The sequence below is a fragment of the Canis lupus genome, chromosome 8 (genome assembly GCF_011100685.1).
Source record: "Canis lupus familiaris isolate Mischka breed German Shepherd chromosome 8, alternate assembly UU_Cfam_GSD_1.0, whole genome shotgun sequence".
In the NCBI taxonomy this organism is placed as follows: Eukaryota; Metazoa; Chordata; class Mammalia; order Carnivora; family Canidae; genus Canis; species Canis lupus.
Window position 1 is genome coordinate 57,567,008 of NC_049229.1, and position 21,321 is coordinate 57,588,328.

The window sequence follows — 21,321 nt, forward strand, 5'->3', positions numbered from 1 at the left end:
CTTTCTGAATATTGAGATTTTCAAACCTGATTTTTCTAATGTGGAATTCAGTACGGGTAATGATATTTAACAACAAGTAATAAAACGTTACAGGCTAATAGGCTACTAAATGGTTATTCCATAGAGCATCGACAATATGATCAATATAAATAAAATACCAGTGCTACCCACTGCCAGGAAAAGGATTGTACAGTCAGATAGACTAATGTTTTTAGACTCACAATGCTGCTGGATGTAAGTGAAATTTTATTGCCCCTAAGTGCTTACATAACAAGGGAAACGTGAGACAAGCTCAGAACATACATGTGATAACTAGACTTCATAGTAGCCGTGTGTGTGTGTCTTTAAATTCAGCTGTGCTTCTGCTGTGAACTTATGGTACAGATCAAGGACGAGGTGGGATGTGAGAAGGGTGTCTATAAACAGATGGTCTTTTAAGGAGACTTTTAAAATCTGATTCCTAATCCCAGCTTTGTCTTCTGAGGGTTTTCAAATTGAAATTTCAATTTGAGTTGATTATTCTAAACGGTAATTGAAGACAAAGTTTACTGAATTTCTTAGGTGGGTGGATACCATTATCTGACGTTTTCCAGATGGTTTTTGATGTAGTGGTGTTCAGGGATGTGGAATTTTTAGGAGGTTTTCTTTCTTTTCCCTTGGGAAGGTTTTATGTAAAAGCCATTTTTAAAGACCAGTGATGATGATGATGATGATGATGATGATTAAACAACCATTATAATACCTCAGCCAACTTTCTTTCCTTTCCCCACCTTCCAAATTGCTTGGCTTTTTAAAAATTATGTATTTTTTTCTAGAACTATGTATTGGGGACAGGACTAAGACTGCCTGTATCTCTTTACTCTTTTTAGCAATATGAACTCCAATTAAGTATCTGTTTGTAGTAAAACACATGCACTCACCTACACATCAAGAACCATTTTAAGACAGAGATTCTTTTCAAGATTTTAAATCTGTTTCCTTTTAAAGAGCTATGACACAAATATTGTAATAAAAATATCCTGTGTTCCGATGAATACAGAGACTTATTTCAGCCACATGGAACAGTAAAACACTGTATTAGCAAAATAATCAGTGGTATTTTCAGTACATGGTCAAAATCTGTTAGAACCTTCATGTTTTTTTTTTTTTCTTGGCGAATTTTACATCTACTGGTCTTTTTGGTTTTCTTTGATTCCTTCTACTGAGGCTCTTTGAAGTGATTCAAAATTAAACAGTAGCTACTTTTTTTAGGGAAATTCATCATGCTATATTCAGGATTCCAGAAGAGTTAATGATGCAGAAAAAGTCCTGTAAAACATCTTTCTAAAAGAAGTCCTTCTCTTGTAGGCTTCCCACTTACTGGCCTCCTGTACCATTTGCAGTGAATTGGAACTCCGTTATTTATTTATTTTTCAAATACCACCTCTAACTTAATTTAATGTGGGATGTGTTTCTGCAGAAGCATGCAGCACCATGTGTCCCAAGTCTCTTGAACAAAGCAGTGTCGTTTTTATGGATCTGTAATAAGGGAAAGTCAAAAGAAAATATCCTTGTGTACTTTGGGAAGTCAAAAGGCCACATTCATGATCCTCAAACACTGGTCAGTTATTCTGCTGATGCCTAATAAGGCCACACATTTTCCGGCAGTTTAGTGGTTAAAGACCTCAGCCATTTTTTGAAGCATTCACAAAAATAAATCTCTGGTGCTCGTACCCATTAGGTGCTCATTAGAGCTGAGCAGTTTTTCTCACTTTCTTCCCAGGTTGCTTTTAAGGGAATGTGCAGGGAACTTGGCAAAAGGTCCCCTGTCCCCCTCAGTTCACGGGTCATGTGTTATATTTCAGTTCTTTTTATTAGAGCTTTCAAGACACAGATAAAAGCATCTTCCACCTGAACCTTTTAAGAACCTGAGGGCTTTTGGATTTAAACCCACCAAAAAGCATCAGCTCTCACAGTTCATAGATGCTATGAGGTCCTTGGAATATTGAAACCCTCTTCCACAGAGAGTGAAAGAACAGTGGCTCCCAAAGTCTGCTCACAAATATAGTGTCCCTTGAAGTCAACAGAGGTCATGAGCTGAATGGAAAACATTAGACTCATATCAATCCCGAAATAGGTCCATGTGCTGGTGTCACTCTCAGCCCCAGCTGCCTATGGGCATCACTTTTCATGAAAATCCAGTGTCAAAATAGCCTCTGTGATACTTTCCTCTCCCCCTTTGCTCCAGAACTTGGACTGAAATATTTTGAAGAAGGAAATAATGCAGGGAATTCTGATATCCCTCCTAGCTAAAGAGGAATTGAAGGCAATGGGAGTAGAATGGATGGTTCTACTCCCTGGAGGTTCCAGCAAATTCTCTTTAGTCCCTGAAGGATGAAACTGATCCATACCAAGCCTTTACTAGGCCTACCTCTCTTACCTTTCCTAGTTATCATATGCAGGGTTTTATTGCTCACAACTGCCTTTGTGAGTTGGTCTGAGAAAGCTTATTAGCCTAGCCTCTCATTGGATAAATAACTGGAAAACAATAATAATAACTGGAGCCAAACAAGTTGAAGGCTACCTATGGCTTTTGCTTGAGAAGTTCTCCTTGAGACCACTTGGCTTTGCACAAAATGATGAATATTATGCTTAGTCACCTAGATGTATTCTCCAGATATAGTTTATAAGTTTCTTCTTTTACCAACCCACCCAAAATGATCAGTTGGATTTTTTTTTTATTGAGAGAGTAACAATTATTTCAATTACATAACTATGTAGTCGTTAAAAAAAATAGCATTTCATTGTCTCCCCATCATTATAGTAGATACAAGTTTTCCTCTTATGAATAAGTATAATTTTCTGATGTAGGCCTTGTGATTTGGGACCTAAACTGTAGTGGGGAGTGAGCAGTAGGGAGGTTGTTTTGGAAGAAAGAAAATAATGTGTTTACATAGAGAAAACTTGCATTCTCATGTCAGCACACTCCTTTGTACATTTCTGACCTTGGACAAATTACTTAATCTCCCAGAGACTTAATTTCCTTTCTGCAGAGTTCAACAGGGTCGTTGCAGGGTAAGAAGAGATTAATGTGTGGGAAAATACCTTGATAATCATACAGTGTTATATTCCTATAAAGATGCATTATTCAGATTGATAAAATTTATCCCTGCAGGACTGTCATATGCCAGGATAGTTTTAAGTCTTCTACTAAGACAGAGAGAGTGGCCTGGCCTCCAGGAACTTTGGCTTTTGTGAATACAGTGGGGTATCAGCCAAGCAGTAAAGTGTCTGGTGGCCCTCTACATCATTTCTTCCATCCATTTCATGGTGCCTTGTCTTCCTTTGTGAGTTTGCTCTGTTTTGATGAAGGTATTTTTTTCAAGGATCAAGAGTAATTAGGGTGAGATCCTGTGCAGGGGCCAGACTTTCCATCCTTGACAGATTGGCTTGATGTTGGAAACTGAATTTATCACAAATGGATTCCACTGGGGCTCTTTTGAGGAGAAACCATCCACATTCCCTGCAGTAAGATCGTTTCTCTTTTTGGCTGGGTTTATACTCTAGCCATCCAAGTTACCTTTCACAAAAACACAAGCCCTTAATAGAATATAGGATGATGTTTAAAACTTTGGTTTTGCAACATGAGGCGGGCTGGTGCAAAAAACTGCCTTTTTAGTGTGGGAGACCTCCGGAGCTCATTCTTAATGAATGGAAAGCCTTGATTTATTATAAAACCGACATACCCCAAAGCTTGGCCTTATTTTGACATTGTTAGTATCACAAAACCCTTGTGGGGCCATATTTTACAACTTATTTTTCCATACTTTGTTCAGTTGCATTTTTCTAATTGTCCAATCTGAGGTGGTTTTAATTTTAAATGTTCCAAGAGTGAGCATGTTTATTTTACTTTCCTGATTTGTATACATGTAGGTCTTTGTAAAGGTTAATTTTTAATCATTTTATGGTTGCTTAAATGAAGCTTGCGGAAAACACATGCGTATGTGAAGTGTATTTATAAAATGTATGATTAGGTTGTGATTCTTGATCAGAAGGAATGTTTTTATCCGTTATTTGGATGTATGACCACGTGTATCTAATAGCATTCTTTTTCCATTTCTGACTTACTATTTGCCAAAGTTCTGACACTTGCCCCCCCCCCCTTTTTTTTAAGTTGATGAGAATTTTTGCAATACATTGTAAAGTACCTGGCCATATAACTCTGTTTTTGCGTGACAAATTACTTTTGTAGTTTGGCAAAATTAATCTGAGTGCTTTTTATCCTGGCAGTGCTGAATGATACAGTAATAATACTTGAAGAAGAAAAATGTTTGCCTGAAACATACTGCTCTGAAGAGTTCTGCTAATAAAACAAGAAGAGTTTGGAGGTATATGTGTGGGGAGTCAGAAACGCACAAACAAATCTAAGTCTTGGATACCACGGGAGGGGGTACTTATTCTATTCCTAAGCTTGGTGGTGCTAATTTAGCCCATATGTTCCTAACAGAATAGAAGGATGAGATAGCCCAAGTTATTTTTAATTGGACATTTTCTTTTCCAGATAGGTCCTAAGGAAACTCTGAATAAAGAAAAGCACAAAATGCAATGGGGGAATTTATTTTTGTGTGAATGGCTTGGAACTCATGAAGGAGACATGATTCTTTTCGAGGCAGAGGGTACACACCAGATGATAAAGTAAGCTTTTCCATTCATCCAAGAGGTGATTTTTAACGCTTACTGTATGCCAGGCACAGAGTGAGACTGGAGAGACAATGCAGGATCCCTCCACCTGGGGCTGTCTAGGCTGAGAAGGAGAGAGGGAGACGCCAAACCTAATTGCATTTGGTTTGTACATGACGGAGGACAGTCAATCCTGATAAGTGTGCTGGGAGTACATCGTGTTAAGGAAGAAAGTTTTATGTTTGGAGAGACTTTGTCTCAGGTTCTCATGCTGGCTGTGTCACTTGTTAATTTGGTAAACTTAGACACATCTTTAAATGTCTTTTAATCTTTGTGTCTAGCCTAAAATGGGAGAAAACACTCTATACTCACAGAGCTGTTCTTCTGAGGATTGAGATAATTATGTAAAATGTCTGCCTGTCTGGTATACAGTAGAGGCTTAATAAATGCTGACCGCGGATCCTTCTCTCTCTGAAATGATAATGATTCCACGATGTTACTTTCCCCTTCAGCAAACACCTTTGCCATTTCTCTGGAATCCCCCAAAAAGGTGGTTTTTGGACCCCTTGAACCTCTTCACTAACAGGGTACAGCCTCTCCTGCTAAAGAAAATTTCAGTATTTATGCATGTAACAGAGCATGAAAAGGACAGCAAAGGAAATAAGCACTTCATACGGTGACAGAATGAGCTCAGAGCTGGTAGTATATAGTGCAGGCTGCTGGGGTGATAGGGGATGGAATAGGGAGGGAGAACAGAAAAGAGGACTCACTCAGTTTGGGGAACCAGAAAGCGGTGTCAGCCGGGCCCTGTCTAAATTGTGGTTTGCTGTCGTTGTTGTCATTGTTGTTGTTCATTGAAAGCATAGGCTCCGACGGTGTAGGAGTGCTTCTGCACACAATCCTGTTCACCCCTGTGCCCCTTTCCATGGGCGACCAATGCCTGCAGCTTGCAACGAGTGCTGTGTCTACACTATGACAGGTGCACTGTGGTTATCACTGTCTTTGCCTGTGTACAGAGACTTTTGTCAGAATGAATTTTAAATACTTGTTTCATGCAGTTCATCTCACACATGACTCTTGGCAGTGTCACGCAAGTATTTTACTGTAGAAGATGAACATGTAAATTATTGTCATGTTTATATAGCACTTAGTTTGCATTAGGGAATGATTGTACCTTGCTGGTACAATGCTCCATGTCTGAATCAGAATGATGCTACTGGATTATCAGTTTAATGTGGAAATACTTCTTTTTTTTAGATTTTATTTATTTATTTATTCGTGAGAGACACAGAGAGAGAGAGAGAGAGTCAGAGAAGAGAGAGAGAAGCAGGCTCCCCAGGACCCTGGGATCTCCACATGAGCCAAAGGCAGACACTCAACCACGGAGCCACCCAGGTGCCCTGGAAATACTTCTTTTAGGAAGTAACTTTCAGTGAATTTAAGTAAAAGGATTTCTAACTACTTCTATGGAAGATACTCTGAGCAAATGCAGCGCTCAAAGGCATTGGTCAAAATACACAGTGCTGGAATTATTTTTCCTTTATCATTGTAATTGGTTGAATACGTAGTATAATTTTTTTCCTTTGCTTTCTACTCAACAATTAAAGTATAGGTTTTGCTTTCCACTATGAATCTGTACATTTTTTTGCTATTACGCAGTTATATTTAACAAGATGTTAGGCATGTCCCAGACTCCAAGTCCAGAAACACAGACAGGTTTTCCTAGTAAGATCACGTAATAGATAATGTAATATATATATACATATAATTAACCAAATGGGAGCAGAGAGAAGCAGGCACTAGAGTATATTTTGTAAAGTATTAGCATCTCAGTAAGTAGCTTCCGAACCAACATTCCACCCAGCGTAAAACAGTAAGACTTTGTTTTGCTACTTTAGAGCATGTAAGAGAGATTAAAATTCTTTGGAAAATAGTTTTTTAAAAAATTCTTTTGCTCAAATAGGTAAGGAACAAGTCCAAGAGTGCTGACAGCAGTGGAATTTAAAACTCAAGTCTAATAATCTCTGAGTCCCGAAGGAATGCACGACAGACATCCGTTCTAGTCACACGCTGGTAACCAAGGATTTGACAAAAGTTGAATCCTTACCATGTGCCAAGCACCATGCCGTTCTGGCATTTGGGATATTCTTTCAATGAAGACCACATCCTTGAGCATCAAGACATCTGATGGGTCAACCTAGAGACACCTTTTTCCAAACTTGACTCACCTGCCTAAATTAACTGGAGACATTGGTTAAAAACCCAAGTTCCTGGGCCCTAGGCTGAGAGGTTCTGATTCCTTAAGCCCATGATGAAGCCTGGGAAATATGGATGCACAAAACCTCCCATGACTGGAGTTTACTGACCTCCATAATTTTTAGAATTTTTTCTGACCCAGAGACTCTGTAGTTTTATAATCATCTCATGTATAGTCATTCATGAATTTCTGACATAATTTTTTTCTGTGTATTTTGTCACAGGAAATGTTGCTTCCTTTAACCCAGCTGTTCTAGTAAAGAATCTTCCGAGAGGCCAGACATCAGGGCTGGCTTCTCTCTTGGTAGCCACGGTCTCCTGTGTGATGCTGCCACCATACATCTGTGTCCTTTAAACTATTCACAATTCCTCCGCTACAAACCGAATTATACTACCGTAGTCATACCACTCAGATTCCCTGTGCCTCTGGATTATGCCCATCCAATCATGTCATCGCGACATGTGAGATCCATGACCGTCTGGGTCTCAAACCATCACTCAAGCCTCGTTCTCAAAGCACCCATCTCCTGCACCCACATTCATGACAAGGCATGGCCTCTTGATGCTTAGCTGCTTTTGCTTTATGCAGAATATAACCTCTCACTCTCCATTTGGCCAACTCTTTTCCTTTAAGACCCGCACGAATGTCACCTTCTCTCCCAATCAAAATTACTCACTCCTTTCTCTGGGCTTCTACAGCGTTTTGTTTGTACCTTTGTTATTTCCCTGCTCATGTTGTCTTATAATATGTCTATTTTAATGTCTGTCTTTTCACTGGACTCTAAGACCCGTGGCTTATTCATTCCATCTCCCTTGGGTTGACAGTAATGGCAGGTGTACTGGCTTCTGCACTAATGTAATTGAATGAATAGATGCATAATTGGGCTGGCCAATCCTGAAGACAAGAAGATTCATAATCTAGTGATAGGGACTCCTTCCTCAGAAGTGTGTTTTCACTCCTATAGATTGGTTGCCCAATGGGGGGAAAATACAACCACCACCTTTCTACCTTCCTCTAAGCAGGCTTGTCAGGTCAGTGCCTGCTGGTTAACCCAATTTTGATCAGCATCAAGCACTCCAAACCACACATGAGGCAATTCAGTTGCCAAACAGGAAGATCTGTTTAGAGAAGAAATCATTCCACTTGATGATAAATCTTCTGGCACTGAGTGGAACCATCACTTAAGTAGATGTGCACTCAGATATGGTTAACCATAGAAGGAGACATTTAACTCATAGCATTAACTCTGTATCTTTCTTGGTATAATTAAAGAGGGCAAAGCAAAGAACGTGTGAAAATTTTGTGCGTTTGCACTTTCTTTCAGTTTTCTTTTTTCTTCCCTTTGCCTTTATGCTGTTGATTTTATCTCAGGCACATTATTTCCTGATGGAGATATCTGAGGAGCCAGGGCTCTCCAGAGAGAAGACAAGAAGACTAGAAATCAGAACTCCTTAATCCCTCTGTCTTCACAAAGTAGGATCCACCTTAGTCTTCATGATATGAGCACTGAAGAGTATTTGAAGGGTACAACGAATTCTAAACTTAGGTGGTTTCGTATGGCCATGATGGTGACAAAAGTTGGACCTTCGTCCTTCTTCTTGGCCAAAAGATGATACTAACAATACTTTGCTACTTTCATGGTGAATTATTAATGGATGGACAGGAATGACTTCATGCCTGTGGGCTGGATGTATGCAAAATTTCAGCAAAATTTCCAGTGGCTAAGTAGGTCGAAGATGGTGGAGTGTATTTTGATATGCTCCTACCTTAACCCTTGATTGCCTCTGGACTGTCTATATGCTGGCAACACCTTCAATACCAATAGGAGATGCATGAAATGATACCTGAGATGATTTTTGATAAGCCACTCTGCTTTAATATAAGAGGCTTAGAACACTACCCAGAAGATCTTACAACGTTAATTTGTGGGACTGTTTAGAAACAGTGTTCTCGCCTTATTCTTGAATCACACTGAGAATCAACAAATCCATGTTCTCATCTAGGGGATTAGCAGTAATAATGATGACAATACTAATAGTAGTAGTGAACAATAAATAAAGGTGTGGGTCATAGATAAGATTTACTTAGAGTTCTGCTTATACAATTTATATATATTTACACATTTAAATCTTCATAAAAACCTATAAGATGGATTCTGTTTAGTAATACTGCTCATAATCCAATTGTACATACAGAGAAAAGCAGAGAGAATTGCCTCAGGTTGCTTAGCTTATTTTGTAGCTATTAATTATCTTTATAGGAGAGGTGAGCACTGGGTGATGTCCAAAATCAACTTGACATTTATGTTTCCATGCCTTGAAAACTGAATTCAGAGGTGATTGCTCTTGTCCGGTAGATAATCTGTGATGCAGCATTTTGATTTAGATTTTTTTTTTCTGAAGATCCCTAAGTAAGAAGTTATTATTTGCTCTTTGCCATTTTTGAGTGAAAAAGTTTCTTGGGTCTCTCAAAGTATTCCTGTAAAATGGGAAGAGGGAAGAATCACTACTTTGAAAATAAAGAATGACAACTGAGATCCTATTTTCTGTACTAATGCAAGTCTGTAGATAAGTGCCAGATTGTAAGGTACGTGTATGGCAGAGAACACTCTCCATTTTTTCCTTTACCAGCACTACTAATAAATAGTTAAATGAATTGATTTGAGGTTCACCTCTTTTTCCCTGTGGAGGTGATAATGGACAGTGGAATGACCAGAGGGCAGGTAATAGCGTAAAGCTAGTGGCCTCTGAGAGAGCCTGGGGATAATGGAGAATTGACTGTCTTATAAATAGGTCAGATTCTCTCCTTTTCCAGATCTATGTAATTGTTCAGGCAGTAGATTTTATTGGGGAAGAAGAATGACCCAGAGATGGGCTGGAAAAGGCTGTTCTACATTGATGGTTTGAAAAGAAGCATAGATATGTTTGAAAGTCTTCACCCAGTTGACAATTACTCCTTTTTTTTTTTTCCTTTACCATGCCTCTCTTTGTGCCCTTTGTACCAATGCGTTCATATCTGCACATAGCAAAGTTGTGTTTTACGAATTCAGGGATTGCAGTGAAGACCTTCCAAACATCTGTCCTTCCTCATTCCATGTGAATATTATCCATGTTGCCTTAATTCCTCATTTCCCACTCCCTGATTCTCTGTTTCCCTTTAGACAGCTAGAACGGGCTATCAGTGTTTCTGTGTTCTTCTGTCCCTATATGCCCACTATCTGTCATGAGGCAACTGTGGGTGGGTGGCATTCTTGAGTCATTCTAGATGAGCTCATTGATGGAGTTGTGAAAGCAGGCTCTGCCCAGGAGTGGAAGCAGTTTGGTGGACGGCCCTATGGCCAGCCAACTCCATGACCACATGAAAACACCAGCTCTGTTTGGCCCTTCAGGGAATTCTGTGACGTTTCTGTTTGTGATAGTTTGAATTCGGCTGAATTGGGTAGAACCAAACATTTGCTATCCAGCTGAGAAGTTGCTATCAGGCCATGTGAACGAAATGTCAACATGCTCGTGTCGCTCCTATCAGGAATGACTTCCTGGTTTGTCCGGACCACATGCATCTGTAACACATCAGCCTATGACCCCGTGTCCCTCTTCCCTCTCCACTCGGAGTGCTGAGCTGATTGGATTTTCTGCTGGACTTCAGTGTGGGGTGTGTGTCAGTGCGAGCTGATTGTTTGCAACAAATCCCAACAAAGAATATAACTCATATTTCCTTGGCATACAAGCCATGGTGTCTAGAACCGCTATTTTGAGCCATATTTGATTACTCCCTCTCATTCATTTTCAAGTATTCTGTCTCTGGTTTTATGCATCTTTTCAAAATCCTGTCCTTCTTACCTTGCACGTTGGTTCCACTGTGGCCCGTGTATGTCTTTCCTCCCCTGACTTGGCACACTGCAGTCACCTTACTATCCTTCCTTCCAGTACTGACGACATTACTTTCCATTGCTTCCAAGGTCAAGTCTGAACTTCTTAGCTCACTATTCAGGGCTGTTCTTTCTGCAGCTTTCCTTAATCTTCCCAAAGAAAGTTTATCTTCTCTTCTGAGCTACATTTAGAGTATGTCTTGACTTTTATCTTTGTAGTAGTCTTATTGTGGTATGAAATTTCACCGAGTGCTTTGTCTCCACTATCCGTGAGCTCATCTAGGGCAAAAATCATGCCCAAAAAATGTTTGAGGTGCTAAACTGAGCTCAGGTATCTGACCCCAACCCACCTCTGTGAAATTCCCATACAGCACAAGTCTGTGTCTCCTTCTATCTGTACTGCTTTGCAGCAGATTTTAAATATGAGGCAAATTGATATCAGCAAAGTTTGCACAGATAACTCTTACATATTTGAGTTTTAAAAGTATTTAATGGGATAGGCTCCCTTTGTTCTGTCTGTGGAATTCTTTGTCAAAGCAGTGCACTCTTGCTTTGAAAACAGGAAGGTAGGACATTCCAACAGCATCATGAACCCTTTGTTTATATTTGTAAAACCTGTCGTCTTTCCAGCCCTCTAGGCAAGAGCAAATAGACATAATCAGAGGCATTAGAACTTGATTATGTTGAATTGGATTCTTATAACTGAGGCTTGATAGCCAAAATTAGTGGTGTGCTAGTTTATACTGAAAGAGATGCTTGCATTATTGCAAAACCATAGACTTCAGCTTGCTGGAATCTTTGACGACATCTGGATGTTTTGAAAAATACAGCAATCACATGTTTTTTATTATCTCCATAATTGTATTCTTTTTAAAAGGGAACTGCACAAAGACATAGGGCGGGGGGGTAATGGAAGGCCATGGAGTTTGGATTCAGATGGATGGATTTGAATCCCGGTTCTGCCTCTGCCAGCTAGGGTAACTAGAGCATGGTGTTTTTGTTTTGTTTTTATCTTTGTATCTGCTTTTTCAATTGTTAAAGAAGGAAAAATGATATGCGTCTCATAGGATCACTGTGGCAAGTAGATCAGGTGATACCTGACACACATCAAGTACTAGTAAGCGTTAGCTCCATTCCCCTTTGCCCTCCGACTTGAAATAATATGAATGCTGTGGCTTATAAAAGTGGCTATTTTTTTCCTGCCCAGAGAAGACAGTTCTGTAATACTGTGTCACTTGTTCCCCAAAGGATCTCTGTAGGGACACAGTGCTTCCTACCCAGTTTCTCCATAACACTATTTATTTCCAGGGTCCAGAAGAGGATACGATACTCCAGAAATACTCATTACTCTGTCTCAGTTAAGACGCTCACTGCTGAAAAACTCTTAAAAATCACATGTTTTATGGAAAAAAAAATCCTTCCAGCAGTCTCATCGCTCCAGAAGCAGTAGGTATCATGGATTATTAGAAAGGAATTATCCAAAGAAAGTGCTCTTAAAAACAACTGCCTGCAGAGGAGTCTGGCTTATCAACAGGCAAAAAATGGGATTTTTCTACTAAGTTTCAGCTTGTCTTTACAAACATGAAAATAGTAACATTCATAATATATTCTTTGGGGACAGTGCTGTGAATGTTTCCACTAGGTGAAATTCTCAACTAAGAGCTTTTAAGAATGAACATGATCTCTCCAAGAACCCCAGGGAATGTCTATTAGGAAACAGGTAAACAACAAAACGAAAGCCATGACAAAGAGGGAAGAAAGAGGCAAATTAAGTGAATAATTTCATTGTAGACCACATTGTGGAAAATATGATGTGATAGAGACACAGTTCATTTAGCCTGAATGACCAATGTAATTATAACTGGCTAATGAGTATTTTTTCTTCTTCTGCATAATATTAGTGTCATCCACAGTTATGAAGGTGTTTTTCATATCAAAACACCACAGCCATACAAAATTTTATATTTATCAACTTCTTTCCTGGTGAAAAATCAGTATTGTTTTAGCCTTTACCTAGATTTCTATTTAGAGACTTTTCCATAGTCTGGAAACACTGTGTTAGAAGATAAAGAAAGATCTACACCATACAGCATGATTAAAAAAAAAAAAAAACTTTAATAAACAGATATTGGAACTAACCCTTGATTTTACTTTCCTTTGTGTAGAGATATTAATCTCCTTATATAAAACACTCTGGAAATCTGGAAGGCATCCATGGGAAAATTGTAGCATTCCCTTTATTAATCAATAGAAATAAGAATAGGGTAGCCCAAGTGGCTCAGTGGTTTAGTGCTGCCTTCAGCCCAGGGCCTGATCCTGGAGACTCGGAATCAAGTCCCAAGTTGGGCTCCCTGCATGGAGCCTGCTTCTCCCACTGCCTGTGTTTCTGCCTCTCTCTCTCTCTCTGTCTCTGTCTCTCTCTCTCTGTGAGTGTCTCTCATGGATAAATAAATAAATAAATAAATAAATAAATCTTTTTTTTTTTTTTTTTTTTTTTTTTTTTTAAGAATAATGAATCCTGATGAGTTAGCTTAGGTTTGGTCCTTTCATGATGGGCGTGGAAACAAGCTGACTTGCCATTGTTCCTCCTGTTCTGTGATTTTGTATTTCTAAATCCTTACCAGAAATTCTATAAAAATGTATAGCTAATATCTTCCTGAAAAAAAAATAAAGAGTATCAGATAATTCTTTGTCTTTAAATGACAGAGAGACCTGTAAATAATGAGATCCAGAGGAAATCTCTGATTTAACTGGTAGTTTGAGTTTGATTCTCACTCCACCTTCTCACTGGAACTCCTAACAAGAGGATGAAAGGATTGGAATTCAAGCCCCATGCCCTTCCACTCTTCGAAATTAAGAGCATGTTGCACATGGAAGAGTGGTAGCTGGTTTCTGTGAACTGTGGTGAACAGGAGCCTTTGGTCGTAATTGATAGAAGGAATAGGATTCTTTGGGAAAGTTAGGAAATGAGGCCTGGAGGACAGAAGCTCAGAGAAGATCCAGGCACATCACTGGTAGAGTAAAGTCCCAGAATCTCTTTCTCTGCATACAGTAGCTCTTACCCTTCTCCAGTGGAGAGTTACTGGAATATTATAAAAACATGAAATGTTTGCTTTTTTCACGTCACTTCGTAATGTAACACTGTAAAGCCCAAATGACAGCAGTAGAGTTTCCAGTGTTGCCCCCACTTGTCCTGTTTAACAAGAAGGGCTGGGAGGGGCAGCTCTCTGTGGTTAAGGACCCATGCAAGAACTGCCCCACACAGAGGGAATGTCAAGTATAGCATGGTTGTTCCATGTAGAATTAGATGGATCTGAGTGTGAACCCAGGCTTTACTATTAACTGACTGTGAAATTGGGGGCAAATTATATATTTCATTGAGGCCTGTTCTGTAAAATGAAGATACTAATTTGTTTTAGTGTTCTTGTAAAATTTAAGTGACGTAAGAGATGAAAAGCATTATACACAATAGGATCTTAGTGCATTGTTGTTTGTTTTCTGTGTTTGACTAATTACTACTGTATCCTAAGTTCTTTAAAAAAAATGGATGAATGGATAGCTGCATGGACTGGATGGATTTGTGTAGAGGTTATACCCTGAAATGTCTAAAAGATTTATTATATTTAAAATTGCAATGGACTACTGGAATACCTGAAGATTTGATTTAATCATCTCAAGAGAGAAAGTATGGTATGAAGTGAGATACTTGCGGAAGGGAACCACTCTTCATATTTCTGTCATTGTTGTAATTCATACTCCCCTTAAGTTTTAAAGTACTCAGTTTGGTCCTACTTCCCTATAGGTAGGGCATGTTTCATTATCCCTTTCTCATAGAGTTGGCAAGAGGAGAATGAAATGCTGAAGGGCATGCCCCTCTCTCTTTTGTGTATCTATATGTTAGATGGTCATTCTGTCAACAGTCTGTGCTATGAGTTGAGTGGGACCGGCAGTGTGGGTTATTGAAATAACATTAAGTGGGTGGGCAGAGGGTCTGGGTTCTAGTTTTTATGCTGTCTCTAAAAATTCTTTTGCTTTCTGTCAAGTTACTCAACATTCTTGAACCTCGGTTTCCTCATCTGTTTAACACTGGGTGGTTCCAGTAACTCTCTAATGGTCAGAATCTAGGATGCTAGCATTAGTGATTAGGAGCTTGGCTCTGGATTTTGTCTGCTAGGACTTGGAGCTGCCTTCCCTACTTGACAGCTCTGGCACCTTAGCAAGAAACTTAATCTACAATCTACACCAGCACCTTTTTTTTTTTTTTCTTTTAATCAGTGCAGTGAAAATAGCCAAATTAAAACCTCCTTAAAGAGTTGCCTTAGGATTAAATGAGGTAATACATGGAGAGCATTTAGTACCTGGTCAAATTATGTGCTCAATAAATACGGACAGGTTTTCCAACATGGCTTATTCAAAAAAAAATAAAGTATGGTAAATATCGCTGATATTTTCAAAAAGCAGCAGACAATAACGTGTCCCTGCATTACTGACCCAATGGCCTAGGTCATGCCCTTCCAAGCTACCAAGGCAGATGATCACAGAGGAACATCCCACTGGCCTGTGCAAAGAGAGATACAGTCCCTCTAGCTCCCTTTAGAAGCTTCGTACATGTTTGGCAGTGATAATGTTGATGACTGTCATAGCTTGGAGATTCCTGGTGCAGACAGGTAAGACATGGGGACCTTTTGGTTTAAGGCAGGATTTGGAAGGCTGATTGTGAAACCTTTGGTGTGAGGGAGTAATTTCAGTAATCCTTCCTAGAGGTCGAAACTCTACAAGTCTAACAAGTCTTGTTTTCTCTTTTATCTGATGTGTCTGCCATTCATTAAGTTCCTGGAAATTTACCAGTATAACCACCCGAATCTAGTTTTGGAGGACTACAGAGGTGTAAAGGCATTTTTTGATGCCAGGCTCAGGATTTGACTCTCATGTTTAATTTTTACTGTGGTATTCTTTCAAATTAAAGGCGTCTAGCCTCAACACATACAGCAGATAAGGCAGAGAAAACTTAGAGAGTGGCCACCTTCCATCTGGTGGTTCTTTTCTTCTGATTCAAGTAAGCTTGTATGGGTGTCTGCCTTAGTCATTGCTATGAAATGCACACCGCTCTCCTTTGCAGCCCTCAGACAGAAAAAAAAAAAAAAAAAAAAGGATAGAATGGATAATGAGGCTGTAAAAGTTTATTGGCCAAGAAACATGAAATCAGGACAAAATGTGATAATCAAATCGCCTTAGAATGCAAATAGTGTATTTAGTAGTGGCCAACTTTTAAATGCTTGCCCCCAATATTCCACATGTGCTCTCGCACTTGCTCACTCTGTTTGTCTGCCTCTCTTTCTCTGTGATACCAATAGGATCATCAGAGTCATTTCTCCTTGTTGAACCCCTTGGGACGACAACTGTCTAATTCATATTTTCACCCCAGTTCCAACACTAGTCGGCTATAAAGTTAGGGATTCAACACATTGTAGTGGAAGGCAAGAAGGAATCAGAGGAGGAGGGGGAAAGAAAGAACGATAGAGGAAAAAGGGGGAGGGGGAAGGGAGATTTTAGTTTACCTCCAACAGGTGATTATGAATAATTTTGTTGATGGTGGTGGTTCTGCACTATAATTTTCAAAAAGGACAGAATCTTTTGTCCTATTGAATAAGTTGTGTAGCAGATGACTTTTGGAGTGCATTGAAACTCAGCTCTACCCACGTGCTTGACACGGTCATCCAAATTACTATACAAACAGAATAGATTCAGTTTTATATTCATCAGCTTATAGGGTAGGGCACCTACTTTTCAAACATGATGTTGAGGGTTTAAACTGGAAAGAAAAGCTCATCAGAAGTAGAAAGTCAGGCCTCTCTTCTCTTTTCATTCTCATATAGAAGAAAGGAGAACACATTTTATTTTATTCTTTTTCAAAGTACTTAACTTACCTATAAAAGGGCTTCATTTTACTCTGCAGGACACTACAAAAATTAGTTTAAAAAAGATGCATGATTGAGTCAGCAAAGAATAACTATTTTTTTGAAGTCCCAGATACCAGAAAGTTCCAAGTGCCAGTTTAGTTTAGTCTTCTTGAGGGATTTAAATAAACTGTCATCTTGCGAAAGGAAAAAAAAAAAAAATCACTGCAGAAGACAAACATTTGTCAGTGAGTGGTCACAGGCTGCAAATGCCCTTTCTACAGCATAGAAGTATTATGTGCTTCATTTCCTGAAATATTAGTGCAGCTAAGAAATACAGTCCAGGATGTACAATATTTTCATTTTTTTTTTCTGAAGCTTGCCGGCAGCCTACAGAGGTCTCTGAGGTCCTATCAGACTGCGTCTTTGCTGCTTGAATACCTTCTTGAATCCTCCACCCCTTTCCTTAACTGAAAGCTGGCATTCCAATTAAAGCTGACAATGAATTCAGTGCATTTAATCGAGCTGAGAATGCCTCCCTTGTAAAAATTGTGGTATTTCTACTTGATCCATTATTTGTAAAATTCAATTCATTGGCTTTGACCAAAACAGTCAGCATTGTGAATAGGAGTGTCATGTTTGACCTGATCCAAGGAATGGTTATGTCTTTGTAGCCATTTCTTTCTGAATGTAAAAACAGAGAACTGCTGCTGTGAATTTCAATACATTTGGCCTGGTGAAGAGAACAGTACCGTGTCACTACAGGATGCTGGTAAGGTGATTCTGAGGTTCTTTTCCCCTGAAGGCGGCTGCCGAGCTGTATGGCGGTGTCAGAGGTGGCGCTGTCATGAGCCAGCCCCACACGTCCTCACCCCCTGGGTATACATCACACCCTGCAGAAGGCACTGATGTAGAGTAAAGCCCTATAACATCATCTAATAATGCCTGTCTAATGGAGATAGGCATCATTCTGGTAATGTAATTGTGGTCCTTAGACACTTGCAAGTTAGAAATTTGATTTTACTCTTCGTGTAAAAGCTATCTTTATTGAAAGGAAAGATGGAAAGTTTACAGGTGGCAAGGTATTGAAGGCTTTTCATATCGAAAGTCACAGTAGATTCAGATCCTGATGGAAGGGGCCAAAGGAGGTGGGCAGCCCTCCTAATTTTGCTGTGCCTTCAGAAATGAACTAGTCACTGTGTGTTAGAATATGCCCAGATTCCTACAAGACACCACAGATCGGCGACGTAACTATTTCTCCCCTAGCTGAAAATCTTAAAATGAACCTGGTAAGAAGAGGACAAAAGTGGAGGATGCCAGCTATTGAAAACTGGAAAAGAAATAGCTGTTTGAACATTTAACGATTAGAGGGAGAAAATAAGTGTTAAGATTTAGACATGTTGCTACTTTACATGTGAGATGTTAATACAATATGGATCAAAGGCATATAACTAAGAAATTGACCATTAAGTTGATAAATTCAGTCTTGTGAATATAGATTCTTTGTACTTAAAAATGTCTGGAATATGCATATAATTCTCTTAAAATTAAAGCAATAATATAGGCAGTGCTGTCTGGACATTTAAGATGTCCTCAAAGTTTGGTATTCTAGAGACATTTTTATAGATTTTATCTGCAATATTTGCCAGTTTGAGAGAAGGCCCACTGGGTTGTTGAAAATTAAGTATACAAAGGTAAGTGCAATGTGCAGAAATTTCATTGGCAAGAGCTTTATTACAATAAAGCTTATTAACCTTTTGACAAGCTCTAGCCTACATCCCAAACACCCTGCTTTCTTACACTAATTTTTACCTACAAGTGGCACTGCACTCTTTGCAAAAAGCTGGTGATAAAATTCTACTGGGAAAATGTCTTAATTTAAAAATGGAATTGTAGCCTGAGCTTGGTCTGAGAACCACACGTCCTTTGGACAGAATCTTATTTTCAACCCAGTTAGGTTGCACATACCTTCCTCTGCAGAGATGCCTTTCTACCTAGACAAAGTAGCAGAAAATGGTTAAGCTAGCCCTGAGGCCAGACACCTTGGGTTCAAATCCCATCTCTTCTTTGTTACTTGATGCCTTAGACAAGTTACCAAGTTGCTGTGCCTTAGTTTTCTTATGTGCAGCAAGGAGATAATGTCTACCTTATAAGGTTGTCGAGGAGATGTTATGAGTTGACACTTACAATGTGCTCAGAACAGGGCCTGGTGTGTAGTATATGCACATTAAATATTAGCTCTTTATATTACCTATAAACAGTGCTTTAGTAGCACAAATTTTGTACCAGTTGAAATCATCTAGTAAACAACTCTGTGAACTCTTATTTTCAAAGTGATAAACTTAAAAAAAAAGCACAAGACCCTGTTACTCAATTGGAAGCTAAAGTCATGACTAATTTACAGTGTTTTTTTTTTTAAGCTCTTTTTAAATTAGGTAGCTACATTATTAGTTTCCAGCTACCTTGAGAGCAGTGTGTGTATCAGATTCCTCTTGTAATACCTCCATAGCTCCTAACCAAGTATTGAATGAAATCTGCTTTAGACTTACATTATGAATGTTAGGTTTTATGAGTAGAATACCTCGATTTTCTGAACGGAGATAGACTTGATTGTGTCCCTACACAGACCCAGAGATCTATAAAAACAACAGCAAACTAAAAAGAAACTTCTCTTCTTCTTCTTCTTCTTCTTTTTTTTTTTTTTGTTTGTTTCGGTATAGTGCAAATTCATATTAGACGATGCTGATTGTACAAATAGTTAATCTGGGATGTGTTTTAGAAAGTTAAGGAGGTAATGGGCATCTATAAAAAAGTCTCTTGCGATGTTCTAAGCACAGAGCATAAGAATAATGAACCCTCCATGTAGTCTGTTTTGATCTTGGAATATATATGTCCTGTGCACGTATGTGTTTTCATTTGGGTTATGAAATAGTTATTTTGCAAACAAGAGACAAAGGGTTCTCATTCCCCACGCCCCCTGAGTTATACTGAGGTTTTCCAGGGAAATTGTGTTTCCACTCTACATTATTTATCCTTGCTTAAAAAGTTAATTTTCAAAACAAGTAAATGAGAACAGGTAGAGAAAACAAAGTGGGGGATTGCCGGGGTGTGTGGAGGGGAAGTCAGAGTCATGGGCGGGTGCTTAGCTGATTTTAATGAGAAGCCAAGCAACGACCGATGTTCCTGGATAAATGTCGATATGCATTATTAAGTGAAACAGTGGTAAAATATAGACTGTCAGAAGCATTTTTCTTCTGGAGACATGGGGAGAATTGAAATGCACTTTCAAAGGAGACATCTCTTTCAGTGTTTCTTCAATCATTTTCTGTTTGAAGCTTTAATTACAGTGCTGCTTGCTACCTAATGCTTTCAGTTTAAAATCACATCACAAAAGGGGAAGATGCAATTGCTTAGAAGAACAGCAGCCATAGCAAAAGCTTCGAGGTGTTTATCCACCGGGGAGTTCCCTCTTCATGATTCCTTTAGAGATCCACATTGTGTTTTTGGAATGCTTTTGTATCCTGCATATCGGACACAAGGTTTCTTTAGAGTAATTGCTGTGATATTGCTATTGCCGGAGCAGATAATAACCTTCAGGAAATAATGTTTCCTGAAATAAAGGAACTGTTTATTCCCACACTCTCTTCTCAGGATAGGGTAATGCGGGTGGCTAGTGGCTTCCTAAGAGGGCAGTATCCTAATCAAAGGAGCCTGTATTTAAATTAGAGATCTAGACCTAGATATGGTCAGATGAATACACATAGGAGCACATACAGACACCCGGATCTGTACTTATCTACACGTATCCCCACCTATTCGTGCATTTATAACTGTCATAATCACTCATGCTGAAGAATCTGTTATTCACCTGGTCAACTTATACTCGGAACATGTGCTGAGCCTAGGGTGGCAGGGGCACAGAGGACTCAGCCTCTTCCGCAAGTTGCTCTTGGCCTGGAGGTGGACAGACAGGGGAGCAAGTATCATAACCTGAGATGGTAGGTGGGTGTAAGCAGTGGCTTAATAAGCAAGTAAAAGTGAGCTTCCTTTCCACTCTGGGTCCCTGGGAAGGCTCCAGGAGGAAGTGACCTTTGAGCTGATCTTTGATGAAAGAATATGGCTTAGCTAAGCAGATAAGCAGCAAACAGTCTAGCAGGAGCAGTGTCTAATCACTTCAGGGCTAAATTGACACCAAAATGAATATGAGCTCTTTTGTTTCCAAATAGTTCTGATGTTCTTTGAATACATCATTCTCAACTGCCCAGAGGAAGGGGCATCAGGGAGCCAGACCACTGTTGCTTGCAAGTAAAGATTATAGCCAATTTGCATTATGTGAAATATATGCATACCAATGACCTAAATAAAACCCTTTATAAAGCTCTTTTATGATCCGCCCCTCTGTTGTTTTTGTTTTTTTTTTTTTTTTTTTTTTTTACCTCAGGGCAGTTTAGCACGTTAGAGGAATCAGATCATTATTTTTCAGGTAAGGAAAGGAAGATTCATAGTCGTGATCTCCCTTGCGTGAGGTCACCTGGTTCAGTTTCCCTGCAGTGCTGTTCCTGGGACTCAGGGCTGGAACCCAGGTCTGCGCTGCCCTGGCCACCCTGAGGATAGATGGCAGGTTCCAGGTTAGGTCCAAG

At 39.3% G+C, this 21,321-nt stretch overlaps 1 protein-coding gene across 5 annotated transcripts in view; it reads left to right on the plus strand.

Annotated features, from left to right (window-relative positions):
• The window catches only part of FLRT2 (fibronectin leucine rich transmembrane protein 2), a 100,304-nt gene that overhangs the window by 6,996 nt on the left and 71,987 nt on the right, over positions 1–21,321 (plus strand). For 2 of the 5 annotated variants that reach the window (XR_005363643.1, XR_005363642.1), the window contains exons 2-4: positions 4,270–4,367; positions 4,541–4,674; positions 6,623–7,222. The exons of the other annotated variants lie outside the window; for them this stretch is intronic. The gene's annotated coding sequence lies outside the window, so the exon portion shown is untranslated. Of the gene's footprint in view, positions 1–4,269; positions 4,368–4,540; positions 4,675–6,622; positions 7,223–21,321 lie in introns of those variants that run through there. 5 annotated transcript variants of the gene reach the window in all.